The sequence below is a fragment of the Chroicocephalus ridibundus genome, chromosome 7, assembly GCF_963924245.1.
Source record: "Chroicocephalus ridibundus chromosome 7, bChrRid1.1, whole genome shotgun sequence".
In the NCBI taxonomy this organism is placed as follows: Eukaryota; Metazoa; Chordata; class Aves; order Charadriiformes; family Laridae; genus Chroicocephalus; species Chroicocephalus ridibundus.
This window is the reverse complement of record NC_086290.1, coordinates 8,185,036-8,202,093: the sequence shown is the minus strand read 5'-3', so window position 1 is coordinate 8,202,093 and position 17,058 is coordinate 8,185,036. Positions and strand designations below refer to the sequence as shown.

Here is a 17,058-nt window from a genome sequence, read left to right as displayed (position 1 = left end):
ATGCTGCAATTTTGTTATACAGTGTTACAAGCCAAAAGGAAACACAGTTTACAGGTACCTCCCTAAGGAAAGGTTTATGTAAGTATTGTCTGTAAATAATCACAGAATTCTTCTATGTTCTAGACACATTTCTCCACGTTACAGTAGCTTATTTTTGGGGCAGAGGTGGAAAATTCAATGAGTACACTACTTTAAAGGTGACATTAAGCAATTCTGGAATTAGCACTGGTGAATTCTGTGCACTTACATTTTAGGTTATCACCCAGTGCTGGTCCCTAATCAGAATTCTCCAAAAGTCAGTATAGAGAAGTGCAAGGAATTGGTCTCACAACACAAACATTCCTTAAACAGTCCCACTGCATTCAATGTCTTCTGAGGATTACTTCTGCCCTTTTATGTTGAGTTTAGAGTAAGCAAGCAGAAGTTGGTACAGGTGTGACTTCTTAACCTGGTCTACCTGAGTTCTCTACTAATCTGAAGCTGTGACTGACACAGAATCACACAAGGGAGTTTTTGTTATCCACCCAGGCCAGGGCTGTACCCGCACCTTTTGGACACAAAATCAAGCAAGAAAACAGTATCAGTAGGTGATATATTGAATGTCTCCACCTCAGAGTAATCCAAAATTTCTCCATTAACAACATGTATAGCCAAGATCTTCAGTCATAGCCTTCTAGAACGTTTAGGTGTTTTCACACATCCAACAGACCTACCAGCTAATCTTCTTTATTCACTAAACATTGGCTCACAGGATATGTTTAGTTGCAGGTAGGGCAGCTATACATGTGGGGACACTCAGGAAGCACATGTGGTGTCACATGGTGGAGTGTGACTACCTCTGGGAAGTATGCTTCCTGGCAGATCCTTGAACAGATAGGGCACCCTTAGGAGACTCCCTAAATTGCAGTGTAGCACTTCCTTACCATTCCTCCCTGTACCCAAGGGTGATGGGATCAGTACGTAGAGTCCTGGAACTGGAAAGAGCCTGTGGCTCTGAGATGCAAACAGGCAAGATGAGATGCCAGCATCAGGGCCCTCCCTGTTGGAATTAACAGGCCTTAATGGTCCTAATCAGCTTCACCTGGGGCCTCCACCCACACTCTCTTCCCAGTGGCACAGAATGAGTAAGCAGATGGGTGAAGCTTTAACAGTGTGAGCTGAATATGGGACAGGCCTGAGATAGATAAATCCGAATAATTGGTGGCCTACTTGTTACACACTAAAATGAGGAATAAACATGTAAAACATGCTCTCGGATTCTCCTAATACTTTAATGCTGCAGGGGTTTATGTTCTCTCTTCTTTCAGTTTCTTGCTCCCTATGCTCCAAAAACCCAATCTTTTGTCAGGGAATACTCCTTGAGCAGGGAGACTACTCTCCTACGCAGTTTTCACTTCCTTAATAAATGCACATAGTTTGTTCACCTCTGCTGTATTTTTTCATTTAGCTATGTCAGACATACATACTGTAAAATATGTAGTGTAAGTTCCTACTCCTGAATGAAGGATCTGGTTGGTACGCTTCAGTTTGAAAACTGTTAGCTAATAAGATCTGCTGTTCCCTTCCCACTGTTGTTATTTTCTGATATATAATATTGCTATAACAGAACATTTCAAACTCAAAAGCAACTGCAATGTTAGGTCAGCTCCTGCATATGAGCTTCCTAAATTAAAAGCATAATAAATGGAAAAGAATGAAAGCACTGTAGATGCTGTTATTTCACCTGCTTTGTTTCTCTGTGACAAGAGCCTGTTCCACAAATCATAGCAGATCTTTTTAAAAGTTACCCGTCTTACACAGAAAGAGGCCCAAGCCTTTGATCATTCATCACATTGTAAAACTTTCAAATCCCTAGCCTTTCATTTAATGTCAGTGAGAACTAGGACCACAGCATAGTGCTGGGTGAAAAGTAAAACTCCAAATTGCACATCATTATGCTTGTGGGTACAAACAAGTGTCCTTCAGCATGCATTGTCCCCATCACAATTTTCTGTCCTGTGTGGAGAAACCCAAAATGAATAGTGCTGAACGCTAGCAGAGATTTTTTTGCATTGTCACCAAAACCATACTCGTTTACTTGATTTTTTGGATTTTTTTTTTTTTTGTGTAACCATTTTTTGATGATTTATGGCACATGAAGATTATTGTAACAGATATTGATCTAAATTATGCACCTTATTACAAGCAATACCTACTCTAACTTATATTAGGTTGTAGAGGTAAGCAGAAACATATTTTTTCACTTTGATCTTGACCTGCTGCTTATGAAAGAAGCCTTTATCAGTACCAGAGAGTAGGATTGGCCACCAGGTGTCACCCATCTCCTGTTAGCTACCCCCAAGTCTGCGTATGCAGGCTTGGGAAAACACACCGTTCTCAGAAGCTGTGCTAAATAGAGACTGTCTCGCCACTACAAAATACAGTCATCTTCTCATTACAAAAATACATTCTCTTCCTTTGCTCTAATGGTTCCCAAACCCTGATACTCTAGTAGCTTGTCGAGTGTGTATTAAAGACAACCTAAGAAGTAGATGAACACCCTACAACTCCTGGCACAAATACCTATGTCTGTGTAATGCTTAGAAAAAATGTTAGCTGATATAATGCGTCCACCTAGTCCGGCCAAAACCGCAACTGCTACCGAAGACAAGATGCGCGCCTAACCTTACGTGTTTGCCGGGGCTGTGAGGATTTCGGTGGACAAGCCTGGGGAAGGCAGGAGCGGGCTCGTGGGATGTCATTTCGGGGTGCAGGGTCAAGACAGCGGCCTTCCAGCCGTGTCTACCTGTCCCTGCTCTCCCGACCTCTGGCTGACAGACTGACATGACCCGGGAGGCGGCAGCCGCCCTTTCCCAGGCTGTTCCTCTCCGCCGGCCCCTCGGCGGGCTCCGCCAGGCCTGGGCGCGGCCTACCGCCGGCTGACAGGGCCCCGTGGGGGCGGCCGGGCCGGCCACGAACAGGTGTGAGGGGGGAAAAGGACCTGCTCGAGGGAGGGCGAGGCCGGGGCTGCGGCGGGGGCCAAGGCCGCCCCTCAGAAACGCCGGGCTGAGGCGTCGCCTCAGCCGGCGGGCTCGTGGGCGTTCCCCACCGGAGAAAGGAGCGCGTTTCTCCTCACACCCGCGGACGCCCGGCTCAGCGCCGCGCCCCCGCCCCGCAGCCGGGCAGGCACTTTGCACACGCTCCCTTCGCTCTGCCTCGGCCTGTCACAGCCGCTTCCGGCCTGGGCAAGGCCGTTCGCGCGCGCTCTCCTCCTCTCCTCACGCGCCCGCCTGCACACGGGCGGGTGCTGCCTGTGCCGCGCCGCGCCCTTGCTGGCGGCTGGCAGTTTGCAGACGCTCCCTTGCGCCCGCCCGCCTCCAGGTGGCCCGGCCCCCACGGCGGGCGCGGCGGCCGCCCCTCAGCCCGCGCCGGCCTCCGCCGCGGACCATGGGCGATGCGCTCCTGCCGGCGCGGGGGGCTGCGCACCGGCGGCGCCGGAGGAGGTGAGGCGGCGCCGGGCTCGGGGGTGGCGGGGGAACCGGTGCCGCGCCCAGCCCCGCTGGAGGTTGCGGGGGGGTCGCCGCCGCCGTTGCCCCGTCCCCCGCCCCCCCAGCCTCCCCTCAGGCCGCTGCGGCTCCGCGGGCCGTGAGGGAGAGTGGTCTCCTCAGTGTCCCCGCCGCGGCTGTGCGGGGCCGGGGGCGGCACAGCGCGAGTGCCGAGCAGGAGGGATGGAGGGAGGGGGATCGCGGAGGCAGCCGCTCCGGTGCGGCGGGGCCCGTCCTTGCGGCGGCCCGGCCGCCCCCGTCACCTTGCGTAACGACCTTCCGCGGCCAGCCCCGCCGCGGAGCGTCTCGGCTGCCGCCCCCCAAGCGGAGCCGGGCCCCGGGAGGTGCCTCCGGAGGTGGCGGGGGCGGCCCCAGGGAGCCCGGCGGTGGCCGCCCGCCGTGTGCTGGGCTGGGCTGGGCGGGCGGAGGTTGGAGCGAAGCGCGGGTGGGAGGATGGGTCTGGGGCGAAAGTCCGTTGAGATGTCCCCCTTGCGATCCCATTGACGGAGCTCTGGGTTCCACCCGATGCTGGTTTCGTTTCCTCTTCGGACTTCGTAAACCTCTAGGAAGCGAATTTGAGAGAAAGGTGCCTGAAAACTGTCATCTGTGCGCCAACGGTAACGGTGCTGCGCTCTGCCATGGCTACTACTTTATCGCCAGAGGTGCATTGAGCTTGAGGTTGGAAGTAACAATTTGTCAGGTTTGGTATTTCTTACGCATCATCTTGTGGTTTGGTCGTAGGGATTTATCTGTCTGTGAAAAGCAGTGCCTGACCTGATGTGGCTGCATAGGGGTGCGGACCTATGTGAAACAAGAATTGCAGGGGCCACTTTAATTGTCTCCCTTGAGTTTTAGCAACTATTTAAGATAAATTTATTTTTCAATGTATTTAGGGGCAAAATAAATGTCACTCAGTTTTGAGGAATTAAATCTCGCTAGAGGCTTCCTAGGTGTTAACGTAGGGAGTGTAGGTTCCATCTTTTCCAGATATGGTATAATATCAATCTTGTCTTCTGAGTGCACATTTCTCTTTCTGGCATTGTGGTAGGTAGACTTGGGAGAATGAATTCCTAATTCTTACATTAGGTCTTGATACATCAGTCTTGCTTGATAACTGCAACAAGAATAAAATACTCTTTAAATGAAGGCTCACTCTTGAGATTCATGTTATACTAGTATACAGTCTTACTTGTCTAAAAAGCTGTATCACCTTGTCCCCATGAAATAGTATGATAGCTTTTTCAACAGCATGACTCATAATCCTAAATACAGGAATGAATTTTGACTTAGTGCAGTGCAAGTGCTTTATCTCAGCAAACAGCCTTGTGTGTAGAAAATGCAAGTAAGGTGGAGGGAATGTCTGGTGCTGTATCTGTTAATCTTTGTCCTCAGGAGGACAGCATTTGAAGTTGTTTGCAAGCTAGGGGTATGTCTTTACTCCCAAATCAATGAGGTGATCTCATTTCTTTCAAAATACTTTCGCCATTTCATAAGAGACTGAAAAGCTTGCAAAAAAGGAGGAACCGGTTAGTTCTTGTTATTTATTATTGAAACCATTTTGCCTGGGGACATGGAGTCCAATTTAGTCTGAGTGGATGATTTACCTTTTTCCTTCTTCATCTCTGTGTAATGACTCTCACTGTTCTTCATGAGAAACTCTGCCTACTGCAACACCCACAGTTCATATAATTACTGGTGGCTGTCCTGAGCCTAATAGTAGGAAAGAAACCTTCGCTTTTTCTTTTCTGGTGGTTTTGTTACATATAAGGTAACTTTCACTATTGCTTCCTGATCTTTACCTGTATGAGATGATGTAGGGAGTAGTTTGCTCTTAAAATGGCACATGGAGCACTATGCTTAGGGAAAGGAATGTATCTATCTTGTTCATAATTTAACTTATGCAGACAGTTTTCTGTTCCTCTTATATAGAATATGGATTTATTCTGTACAAGCAGAATAAGGATTAAATAAGAACATATGCTTCCTCTTTCCTGGGCGATAAATCCATCGTGCTGTCCAAGAGGAAGGCAGCTTATACAGCCTGGACTGAAATGATGCTGAAAGACAAAGTGACTGAATATAAGAAGATCACGTTGTTTAAGCTCCCAAAACTAAACTGCCTAAAACTTAGGAAGCAGCCAGCAACGCTGGATGCAGATCATCTAAAATCCTTAATCTGTTTCATGAAATCGAATCTGGCAAAATAATCAAGTGTTCTGAATTCCTAAAATGACTTAGAATAAAGAAAATTGCTGTACAATTTTAAGTCATTGCCCTCCAACCAGATTCCCTTCCTTTCCCTTTTTTAAAAAAAAAAAAAAAAAGAAAGAAAGCTTTATACCATTAACTTCTGTGCTTGAGATAATATGTAGAATTTTATTAGCGCCACACATGTCCCCTCAAGTTCGAATCTTTATTTTTTTTATTTTGTTTGCAAGGCTATGTTTTTGGCATTGTATGCTATTGTCATCTAACAACTTCACTCTGCTTTTGCTTCTGTTTAATAAAATAGCTTAGTATGCAGTTTTCTTTCTCATCTTGGCTCTAAAATTCTAATAGAACTTCAGGAGTAGTTGGCTTTAACTGCCCTTTGCTGATATAGTAACTTGATTATTAGCTATGTGGTACGTGTTTCAAAGGCTTATTTGAATGCAGTGTTCATGTTTTGAGCAGATTGAGACCTGAAGAAGACCATATCAGTGTTTGATGAGAGAGTGGGAAAATTAGTTGAGTTTTATTGATAGGAAGAGGAGTGATAAGGGAGATTCAGTGGCAAACATTACTTTTTTTGTTATTTGACAACAGATTGTGTGACTTAGTCTATCTTTAATAGTTGGTGAAATAGTTTAAATAGTTGGTGGAAAGAAATACAATATGATGAATATCAAAAAAGCCAGGTTCTGATAGTATTTTCATTTATGTCACGTTATTCCCAAAGTGTCTGCAGAACTCTTCTGCGTAGCCTGGTTTGGAACCAGAGCAATACTCCAGCAGCAGCACTTGGTAATGAACATCGGAAGCATCTGCTGAAAGAAATGAACATGCTGCACAGTGCTAATCAGCTGGGAATCAGATGAGTGGAAACTCTTTCAGGAATCAGGCAGTTTTGCTATTACTGCATCTTCAATTTCAAAAAGTTCTGAACTGATTGGAGTGGAATAAGGTCATCCTTTATTCCTTTATTCCTCTCTGCTTTTGCTAAGTATTTATGCATCTCTGCATTTCATATACCACATATACATATGGACTTAAACAAACAAAAAAAACCCAACACCAAAACCTAAAAAATATTTTGTATTTACCTCTGTGTGTATGCATGCACACTCAAAACCCTGTTGTTTTGTTCTTTTAGCCTCCTGTTATTGGCATGCATTATTGAAGTTGTAAAGGCTTCATTATCTGTTTCACTTTGTTTTCTTGAAGACCCCAGATCTATAACATAAGGAAGTATAAATTCTGTGAGAATAAGTCTCATTGAGATCGTGTTTTGAATAGTGGCTTGATTTCCATTACTTCTGACCCCATCTTTTTTCACCACTTCTTGTTTGTTTATGTGAGTTGATAACTCACGTACTGTAACTCATCACTACAAAGAGAAGCTGACTAGAGTTTTATACAAACTTATATTAGTTCAGTTTTGGATATTGGCATGGGCTCTCTGAGCTGGATGGCATTTGAGGAGCAGCCACCATAGTGATGGAGAATTGGTGACACAAGTGCTGACACAGCCTCCCAGATATGAGGCGGCATCTCTTTCTGACAGTGCAAACTCTTATCAGGGTGGATAGCCTTATTCTTCTATTCAAGCTGGAATAGTTCAGCTGTCTTAAGATGAATTCGTGGGCTTTTGTTCTTGGCTTACAACAAGAAGTCTTGTCCGATTTAATCAGGTGAATCCTTCAAGCCCAAGGTCTATGCGTGCGCTCAGGCCAGGATGTAGGTCCTTTGAGGAACTTCTGCTAAAATTATGGCATTTTCCTATGTCTGTAGTGGCTTGCGTACTAGGGCGACACTGCAGTGAAAGAACAGAGAAGAGCAAATTAGTTTGGGGGACAGGGATTCCCTCCTAGAGTACTCTAAGTAGCAACATCCTGTTCATGAGGAGAGCTTAAGTCAATGCTGTGATTCATTTGATTTATTATTTATGGTTTGTATGAGAAGAATCCTGTGATCCTGGGCCTTTGAGTCTCACAAGGTCCTCTTATTCCTGTTAGCTAAACGGTATTTCTTCATACATACCACAGGCATTCCCAACTGTTTAACCTTGATTATTAGTCTAACCTACTGACGTTTGTCTTACTGATTTTTATATCCTGATAAAAGCCTGTAATCTTTGAAAGCTATCAACTGCCTCTTTTGACCTTTTTGTCCTTTAGACAAAGGGATTTTTATTGGTTACAAGTTTTCAGGCAGAACCTGATTTTACTTTTATTGGTTGTTGCTCATGCGTCGTGTAGTTTGTTGCATTTCTTTGTATATACATTTTTGCCATATAACGTATTCCTTGTGGTTGCATTTACCTAGAATAGTTTATAACTAAAACCTTTTCATCATTCTTGTTAGAGTTAGGTAATGAAGTTTATTGCTTCTTTTTTTCCATTGCCTGTTAAGGTTGTGTTCCTCCCTTCCCTAGGAAACAGACAAGTCATACATGCACCCTGACTGGTACAGCTTTTTATATAACCTGTACTGAGGTCCTAGCAAAGCATTTTCAGATAGCTACTAATCACGTAGTAGATAGCATACGAGGAAAAATTTCTTCACTGAAAGTGTTATCAAGCATTGGAACAGGCTGCCCAGGGTAGTGGTTGAGTCACCATCCCTGGAGGTATTTAAAAGATAGGTAGATGTGGCGCTGAGGAACATGGTTTAGTGGTGGACTTGGTAGTGTTAGGTTTACAGTTGGACTCAATCATCAAAGGTCTTTTCCAGCCTAAATGATTTTATGATTCTAAGTTGTCATGAAAGGCACAAGCTGCAATGAATTATCATTCCTGCTAAGGTTATATTTTATGATCTGTGTGGTTTTTGGACATGTGACATCTCAAGATGCTGAACCTTTAGACTCTACTACGTTGTCTAATAGTCCTCTTGTCTGTGATATGTGTGACTAAAGTGGATTAACACATTCTTACATAAGATCCTTGTTAGTACGAAGGTATCTGCATATATTCACTTAGGCAGTAGTTCTCTTGCATGTAAAATGCTTTTTCCTTTTTTTTTTTTTTTTTTTGTCCCCTCCCTCTTTTGTCCCTCTGTGTGTTTCTTTTCTCCAGAGAATTAATACAGTGCAGTGCAGCTTCAATGCATTTTTTTTGGGTTTCCCTGCAACTCTGCAGAGCATGACTGTAGTATGCACGTGGTACACCTGGAAGATAATTTCAAATGTGAGGGACCATGTAACTAAACTTGTATTTTTTTTGCTATTATGACCCTTTTTTTCTTTTTTTGTAAAATGTCTTTTGATTGAAGGCGATCTATCTGAAATGTTTCATTAGTCATATAAAACTTGTCTACAAAGAATACATGAGTTAAGAAAAATATACGTAACTCCTTCATTCAATTAATTGGAACATTGATATGGTATTCATAGCAAAAATCTTTGAACAGATCATCTACTTCCTAACAATCTTTTAAGTAACTCCCATGAATCTTTCTTGACAGATTCTGTTCAAGTACAGTTTGTGCAACAATTTAATTTTCTATATGGTAGAGTAGATAAAGAAGAGCGAAAATATTAGCTTTAAGTTTCTCTTGAGAAAGTTTTATGCTGTACCATTAGACCTCTGTATCAGACATACTTTTTTTCTGAAAAGCTTGTTTAAAAAACCCACAAAACAAAACCAAAGCCTAGAATAAATGTGAGGAATGTTTCTGAACTGGTAGTTACCCAGGTTTGATGTTATTTATCCATTCTACACCAAGACATTGTAACATGATTGTATTGAATGATGAATGAAACTGTTTGCATGACCTAGCTGTAGAAGTCCTGCACTGTTCCAATGCGCTGTAGTGTGAAGGCTATTTCTGCCTAAAAGAAATGCTTCCAGTACTAATGCCGTGAAAATATTACTACAAGTAACATGAACCATGACATAGTTTGCTTCTCCTGATGTTGGTTTAAATTGCCCATTTCTGTGTAGATGTAATTAAAGCTTGCTTTTTTAAATAATTAAAATAGCAATAAATAAGGAAAACACAGAATCTGTCTAGAAATATTCAGCAAAGAGCAGCAACCAGATCTTCATCTTCAGATTCTCAGGATGAGTTTTCTCTTTGTCTTGCTTTTGGTATGAATTGTACATTAAAATGGGCCCATTTTTCCTAAAAAGAATATAGAGTATTATCTTGGTGTGTCTTTGTTTGTTTACCTGATCTTGGAATTTCTGAGCCACATGGCAAAGGAGCTGTCTCCCTGAAAAAAAAAAAAATTAAGCAGACAGATATATTTCATACCTAGGAAAAACCTGTAATATTCTTAACATAGAAACTTTCACACCTATTTGGCAAACTCCTGCAGTAAAGTTAAAGGAGCTTGACAACAGTGTTCTCTTTAGGTACTAGTACATTGTATATGGATACGAACTTTCCCACCTACTTCACACACACAAGTACATGCATACCAAAAGAAAAAGAAAAATCAAGAGATGCCTCCAAAACCCTCCAGCACCTCAGCTCTTGAAACATTCTAACAATCCTGACAAAAATGCATTTGGTTAATGGTAGACATATAGTGGATTCAGAGATGATACTGTCAGGAAGAGGGTCTGCAAAAGCTATTCCTTGGGTAGCAATGAGACGTTTAAAAAAAAAAAAACAAGCGGGCAAGCAGTCTAAGTGAGGCACCAATGTGATGCTCGGGTTGTGGAGGTCTTAGAAGCATATTTGCAAGCAGTGAGTAGAAGCATAAAAATGAGTATTTCTTGGTCTCCGTGTTGGTGGAGTTTAAGGTAGGAAATGTTAAAATACATACATCTACTGCAGGGATTGTGGAAAAAAGTTCCAGAGAGATCAGGAAAAAGTCTGAAAAAATATTTGGAGGACTGAACCAAACGAATTGTTTGAGAGAGGCTTTTGAAAAGCTCAGACTGTTTGTCTGGACGTCAACTACATTTAGGAATTGGACATTAAATTTGAATAGGCATATAGCCAAATTAGAATATCTAATGTTTTTCTTAGATTTAATTAAGAGCTGTCACTTCTGTATTTTGGTAGGATTTGTTGGTGAAATCAGTATTTGTGTTTCCTGATCTGACAGAACAGGAAAAGGATGTGGAACACTCTGTATAAGGGGGGAAAGAGACACAAAGATTTCTCAATCTTTACCGCTCAGACTTCAGCCTAGGTTGTACATGATTTGACCAGATTATTAAAGCGATATTATTCCAATCAGTTCTGTAGCACATTGATTTGTTTTTGTAAGTTCTTGTGAAAATGAGCAGTTTCCCTTCCTCTATTTCTCTTCATGAAATGCAGGTTCTCAGTCAGTGCTATTGATCCACCAAGAACATGGTGAAATGCAGTATTGTTCTGTTTATGCTTAACATATATTTGTGTTGTGCAGCTACTTTTCTTTTACTAGTCTGGGAAAAAGCATGCAGGAGGAGAATGCTGCAAAAAAAATGCTTCCAGTGGTTTTTCTACTTAAGCTAAAAGCTATTTTACTATAGATAAAATCAACCAGTTCTGAATACTTAGTCTAATTTTAAAAGCCTGAAATCAAGTTAAATTAATGTGTTACGGTTATACTTTAAAATATTAGATTATTATTTCTAATAGTTATTTTCTAAGATATCAGTTGAATTTTTTTATAAATCAGTTCTAGAAAAATATTTTTTTGTTTTGATATCATAACTTCTCTTGAAAGCAAAATATAAACTGTACTCCTTATAGATAAGATAGTAATCTGTAGTTCTTGTTAGAATACTTTCCCAGATTTTTTCGGTAGCTTCACAGTCATATGTTCAAGAAATTAGATAATCAGTAAAATAAAAACTTCTGACTTCTTTAATGATGTGCAAAATGAAACTGAGTTGGATGAGTGTTTGACAAAGTGATTTGACATATGTCTGAACCTAGATCTGAGTGGTTTGAGACTTCTGCAGAAGCTTATTGTTCTCATTTTATGGCCCCCGTGGTTAATCTTTGTGAAATCTTTGTTTGAGTCTCTTAAGTGACTCTCCTTGGGTTCTGGATTGATAACCATATAGGACTACACATGATTCCTTTCAGGAAAAGGTTACAGTAACCTTCACCTAACCTGTGTTAACAAAATTCTCACCGTGGTAAGTTAAAGCATATTTGAGGGAGCAAGGAAGAGCTTTAGGCTGGAAAATTATTAAGGTTTTGGCCTCTCTGCTGGAGTCCATTACAAATTGCTGCTTACTAGCAGCTGAGATGAAGTTCTGTGAAAATAGTACTTTGCCCATTGGAAGTTTAAAATTTGAGTTCACTAGTTGATCCATGCTGAATGTCCAGGGAGTGAGCAGCTGTTGCAGTGCTGTTGGTATGCTACCAGCAGTGATTCAGTCTGCCATCGGCCTGTAGTGAAAGGAATGCATTTTTGTAATGATATAATGAGAATTTAAGTGCAGCATATAAAGTTCTGTACTGGTGTAAAAGTCATATTGCAGTTTACTTAAGCTCTTTTTGAGTTGATGCTACTTAAACCCCTGGCTCTGCGTATTGAAACTAGTACAATGAGGCCCGAGTGTGCACTTAAATTTCCTTTGAGGGCTGTACTGACTGATGCAGAGCAAAAACTTGTAACAGGTTTAGCTTCTGTTCAGCTTCTATTAAAGTCTTTGTACTTTGATTCATTTCCTGACATAGTAGTGTGTATCGTATAACCATATGTACCGGTTGCATAGCTTGTGCACTGTGTAATGTTACAGAAGAATGCCAGTATTGATTAAGCTCTTAAAACATGTCCAAGAACGCTTTCTTACATACTCAGATATTGTCATGCGTGTGGCCACATCTAGAGCAAAGAAAACAGTGAGTCTTATAAATGGAAAAAAAGATACCTTTTAAAAAACCTGTACTTGAAAAATAGTATTATAATTTAAATATATGGGAAAAACCATTTTACATAAATCTTGTATTTCTTAGACCTAAAAAGGGGGCTTAGATGGAGATCTGAAGAATCTAATTTCTCATAATTGAGGTTAAAAAAAAATATAAATTAGCAAGGGGCTCTTTTCCTTGCATTCGAAGTACAGGTTTTCTACATCCCATGTATTTGAACAACTGATCTTTTTTTTTTCTCATCCACTGTTTTTTTTAGAATTGTCTTGGTCTCTAGTCAAACTGTTGTTTGTCTCTCAAGTCTTGTTCTGCCCTTGAGTATTGTTCCTGTTGAATAGGGCAAACTCAAATTTTGTTGCCCAACTCATAATCTTGTACTTCAGGATATGGTGTTCAGAATACTCTGTGTAAATCGGTAGTCTTATAATGCAGTTTTATAATTTGTACTACGTCTCTCAGGGCAGAATTAACACCAGCATTTGCTGGTGCTTTTACCTGGAAACGCCATTGGTCTTCCTGGTCTTCACCAAGACTGCAGTTAGATGAAATTTAAAATCTAACTGTCTTGACCTTTTAACCACATAGGCTGGGGAAGGAGGTTGGAGAGGGATAAAAAAGCTGCTTTCAGTGAGAGTGCTGGCTTGAGGTGGTTGAACATGGGTCTAATTTAGAAGATTGCGTTGTTATTACTTCTTAAAATGTTAGGTTAACAGAGGGTTAATGCTCTGTCCAGTAGGTCAAATGGCCCTAGTTTTATCTAGCCAATTAATGTGTGTTTTTTTCCAAAAAGACTTACTTTATGTAAATACTATCAATATACACTTTTTTTGTTTATCCAATTTTTAAAAAAATAAATCTTTCTCATTGTATAAATTCATGATATATACCTCAGAATTCACACTATTGATTTTGGATGTGTCTTATGAAAAGAGTTTTTTAATGAAGGTGTACTCTTGCCCTTTCACAAGCTACAGAGTATTTTTAAATATGCCACCCACCTCATTCTTTAAATAACTAAAATTTGACATTTCATTAAAAAGGCTGCTGATGCAGTGTTGTAGTTTGGCAGAAATTACTCTAGGAACGTTACAGCACTCAACATGTCCACCTTCCCTGTACTATGGGGATCAAGCCTACTGCTTAGGATAAAAATGTTTGTCCAGGCCACAAAAATACAGGATTAACAACTTTTCATTGTTTATTTTGTACTGACCAGCTCTGTTATCCTTGCATGTGACGAATAGGGGAAGAAATCTGTCAAATGTTATTAGCATACTTTTTTTTTTTTCTTTAATCTCACTTGGCTTGTGTCTGTGGCTGAGTGCACTGCTGACAGTTGTCCAGTTTATTACGCTGTTAGGGTCTTTATTTCCTCATAAAAATTTATTTAGAATATCACATAAAGTACACCAGTGTTTGAAGTGTGAAAGTGATTAAAAAAAAAAATAAATGGGGACAAATCTTAGAAATTCTCTGGAGTACTGTGTTACAGGGTTTTGGTCATACTTTTCCTTCTATCTTAGCTTGTGTTTGTTTCCTTCCTCCCCTATTTTGTGTAATTTGAAACATGTTTTCTTTGTCACCGCTTCTTAATTACTGCTATTACCACTGCCTCCACTGTTCCACATCCTAAAAGACTGAAGGGCTAATCATATTGTGCCCGCTTTTCATTTAGCCTTCAGGAGCTATGCAGGTAGTATATGTATTTTCTTTTCTGCTCAGCACTGGAAATATCCTTCCACTAGACTGTGAAGATTTTAGCAAATATAATCTCTTATTCAGCAGATGTGTTAAAATTCAGCTGTCTGAATTCTAAGGATGCTTATTTTGTGTTTGGGTTTTTTTGCTGTTGGTCAAGCTGGATTTCAGTTATGTGTGAGAAATGCTTTGCGTATCCTCTGCTGTGCTTGGAAAGAAGCAAAATCTCCTTAATCCAGACTTCTGAATGGCTTTTGTCTTTTTTTCTCCAAACATCTGATCTTCAAGGATGAGACTTCACCACATGACTTGAAATTTTTTCACACACGTTACACTTACACTTTACCTCATGCATTCCTTCCCATCCCCCAAAGTGTACTTCTGAAATATTTCTCATGTTCGTGGAACCTGTTTCTTTATTAAATCATTTAGGAAATGCCCTTATTTGCTGAACTCATTGACTTCTAGAATTGGACTAAAACAGAACTCCTCATCCTGCCCCACCCACCCACCAAATCTGGATGGATTTTTTTTTTTTCTGTAGAATTAAATTGAAGTCGATGAAGTCTCTGAATGGTATATGCGCAGTTGCGCTGAATCTTTGTTGTAATCAGCTAATAATAGATAGAAGATGAACTAGAACCTTTCTATTGGATTCCTCACCACCTAATTATCAAAACAGATACTTTCAAGCAAGGATTGTATGCCTTCAGAAGGCCAGTTGATCTTGCATCTTTTTCTTTGTCACATCAATAGCTCTTTCACACATATCCCCTTTCCTGTCTTTTTTCTTATGTGGCTTTTTCAACTCTCCTCAAGCAACTGTCTGTAATGATTGAGGCCATTTTTGCTGAAGGTTTGACTCTCTGCCTGTGTTGCACGAGCTTTGAATCTACAGAAAATGAAAGTAGCGCACTGAAGAGGCGAGTGATCACTGATCACTGAGTGTCCTGTAGTTTGCCTGAATCTGCAGATTTTTTTTCCCTGGGGGTTATTGGGACCAGAATTGACTTCCATATTTTTTGATACAGTATTCAGTATATTATTGCAATAATATATTTGGCTTGATTATTCTAAATGTTTGTGTAGGAATCTCTTATAAGGCTGTTGTTATAACCCCCCAAAAAAGCCAGTTGGGATAAAAAACCGAAAATGTTATGGAGAAAATATAAGTTCACTGCTTTAACAGGCCACTGAGACAATTTAGAACATAGGAAAGCCGAGCAAAGCAAGGCATCAAATAAATCTGAATTTTGACAACTGTTTGAATAGTATCTTCTGCAATTTCTGGTAAATCCATGCTAGCTACTTTCTTTTTGTAATTAAGCTGCTTCTTTTGTAAGCTGGCTTTTTTGAATCTCTTTTTGAATTTTCATTGTATAGAGATTTTAGGTGTCTAATGTGGAATTGTGAATGTCATAGCAGCCATGTTTACTTACGGCCCTGAAGCAATAGTTGGTTTTACTTTTTATTTTTTAAAATAAATGAAGGAAAAATCCTTCCAATTCTTAAGAATCTTACAGGGTGATAGGTAGAGGAAGATCTGGTAGTATTGATGGTGAAGTTGTTCTTAAGGAGTAATTAAATTCACGGGTCGGGTGCTGCTCTCTTTATGTAAAGCAGATGAGTGTGAAGAGCAGGAACAATGCAGTTAATGGGAGAGAGGCTAGGAGTTAGATGAAACCTTACCTATGGGAAAAACAACTTAGCTGCTCAGCTGTCTTGAGGATCAGGTATTTTCTCAGGTTTGTGAAATTAATGAAAGCCCCTCAAAAGTCATATGACAAAATAATTGTATGCAATAATAATTTTGTGTTGAAATAGATATTACAAGAGCATAGAGATGACTTCCAAAGCACTCTTCAGACTTAAACATCAAGCCATGTCAGACTTACGCATCAAGTCCAAACTGTAGGATACATCTTTTCTCAGCTTTAAAACAGCAGCCTAAGTTGGAGTAAAGCCTGGAAGCTATTAAGTGATACAAAGCTGTATTAAGAAATATCATATCCCTCTGAAATACAGAGGGAAATGCTGAATAAATATATCCCTCCTTTTGTCAAGCTATTAGCACGAACAGTTCTTCTCTTTAAAACCAGACCTAATGAACTTCAGGAACTGACTGCTGTTGGGTTTTGGTTTTTTCCCCCCCTCTCTAATTAGAGATACTGTTATACATGTATACATGAGCATGCATGTGGCTCGAATACAGGTTTACCCACTTTCTACAGTGGAACACAGGTGTAAGCCAGCAGGCTAAGATATGATAGAGTGGTAGGATAGTCTGTGTTGGATCCTTGTGGCTGTAGCTCACAAAGCAAATAGACTGCTCTGGATGTTGAAATATGCTTAAGATAATCTGCAGGTTATCTGTCAAATCCTAGCCGTTACAAAGATAAATCAATGTAGCCCAGTGATGCAGAGTTTAAAAGAGAAAGTCTTTTTGTAACAGCTTACCTTCTAAAGACGTGTTTGCCAGCATGTTTTCCCAGGAAGTAGAAAGGAATGAGTATTTTCATAATATTACAGAATCTGTTCCCCTGTCTCTGCCTTTTTCTCTTCATTAGCTATGACTAAACAGTAAAGAAATCCATTCTTCTGTAGTAGTGTCAGTCTAGTGGTCTCTCTTCCTCTCTGGTAGTACTACAGTACTGTTTCAAGACCATTTAAATTCTGCTCAGAGCTGTAGGTGATCTTTTTGTCAGCCTTATATGCATTTACATTATCTGTTGGATTGCAATAACTTTCAAAAGGATTGTTTGAAAGTAGATTCATATTTTTTTTGGTACATGTTTATAGATGTGTATTC

General features: G+C 40.5%; 1 protein-coding gene across 3 annotated transcripts in view; it reads left to right on the top strand.

Moving 5' to 3' along the window:
- Positions 1-3,227: 3,227 nt before the first annotated feature.
- The window catches only part of MGAT5 (alpha-1,6-mannosylglycoprotein 6-beta-N-acetylglucosaminyltransferase), a 135,345-nt gene continuing 121,514 nt past the window's right edge, over positions 3,228-17,058 (top strand). For 2 of the 3 annotated variants that reach the window (XM_063340803.1, XM_063340805.1), the window contains exon 1: positions 3,228-3,482. The gene's annotated coding sequence lies outside the window, so the exon portion shown is untranslated. Of the gene's footprint in view, positions 3,483-4,093; positions 4,111-17,058 lie in introns of those variants that run through there. The other variant, XM_063340804.1, reaches the window with a different exon arrangement.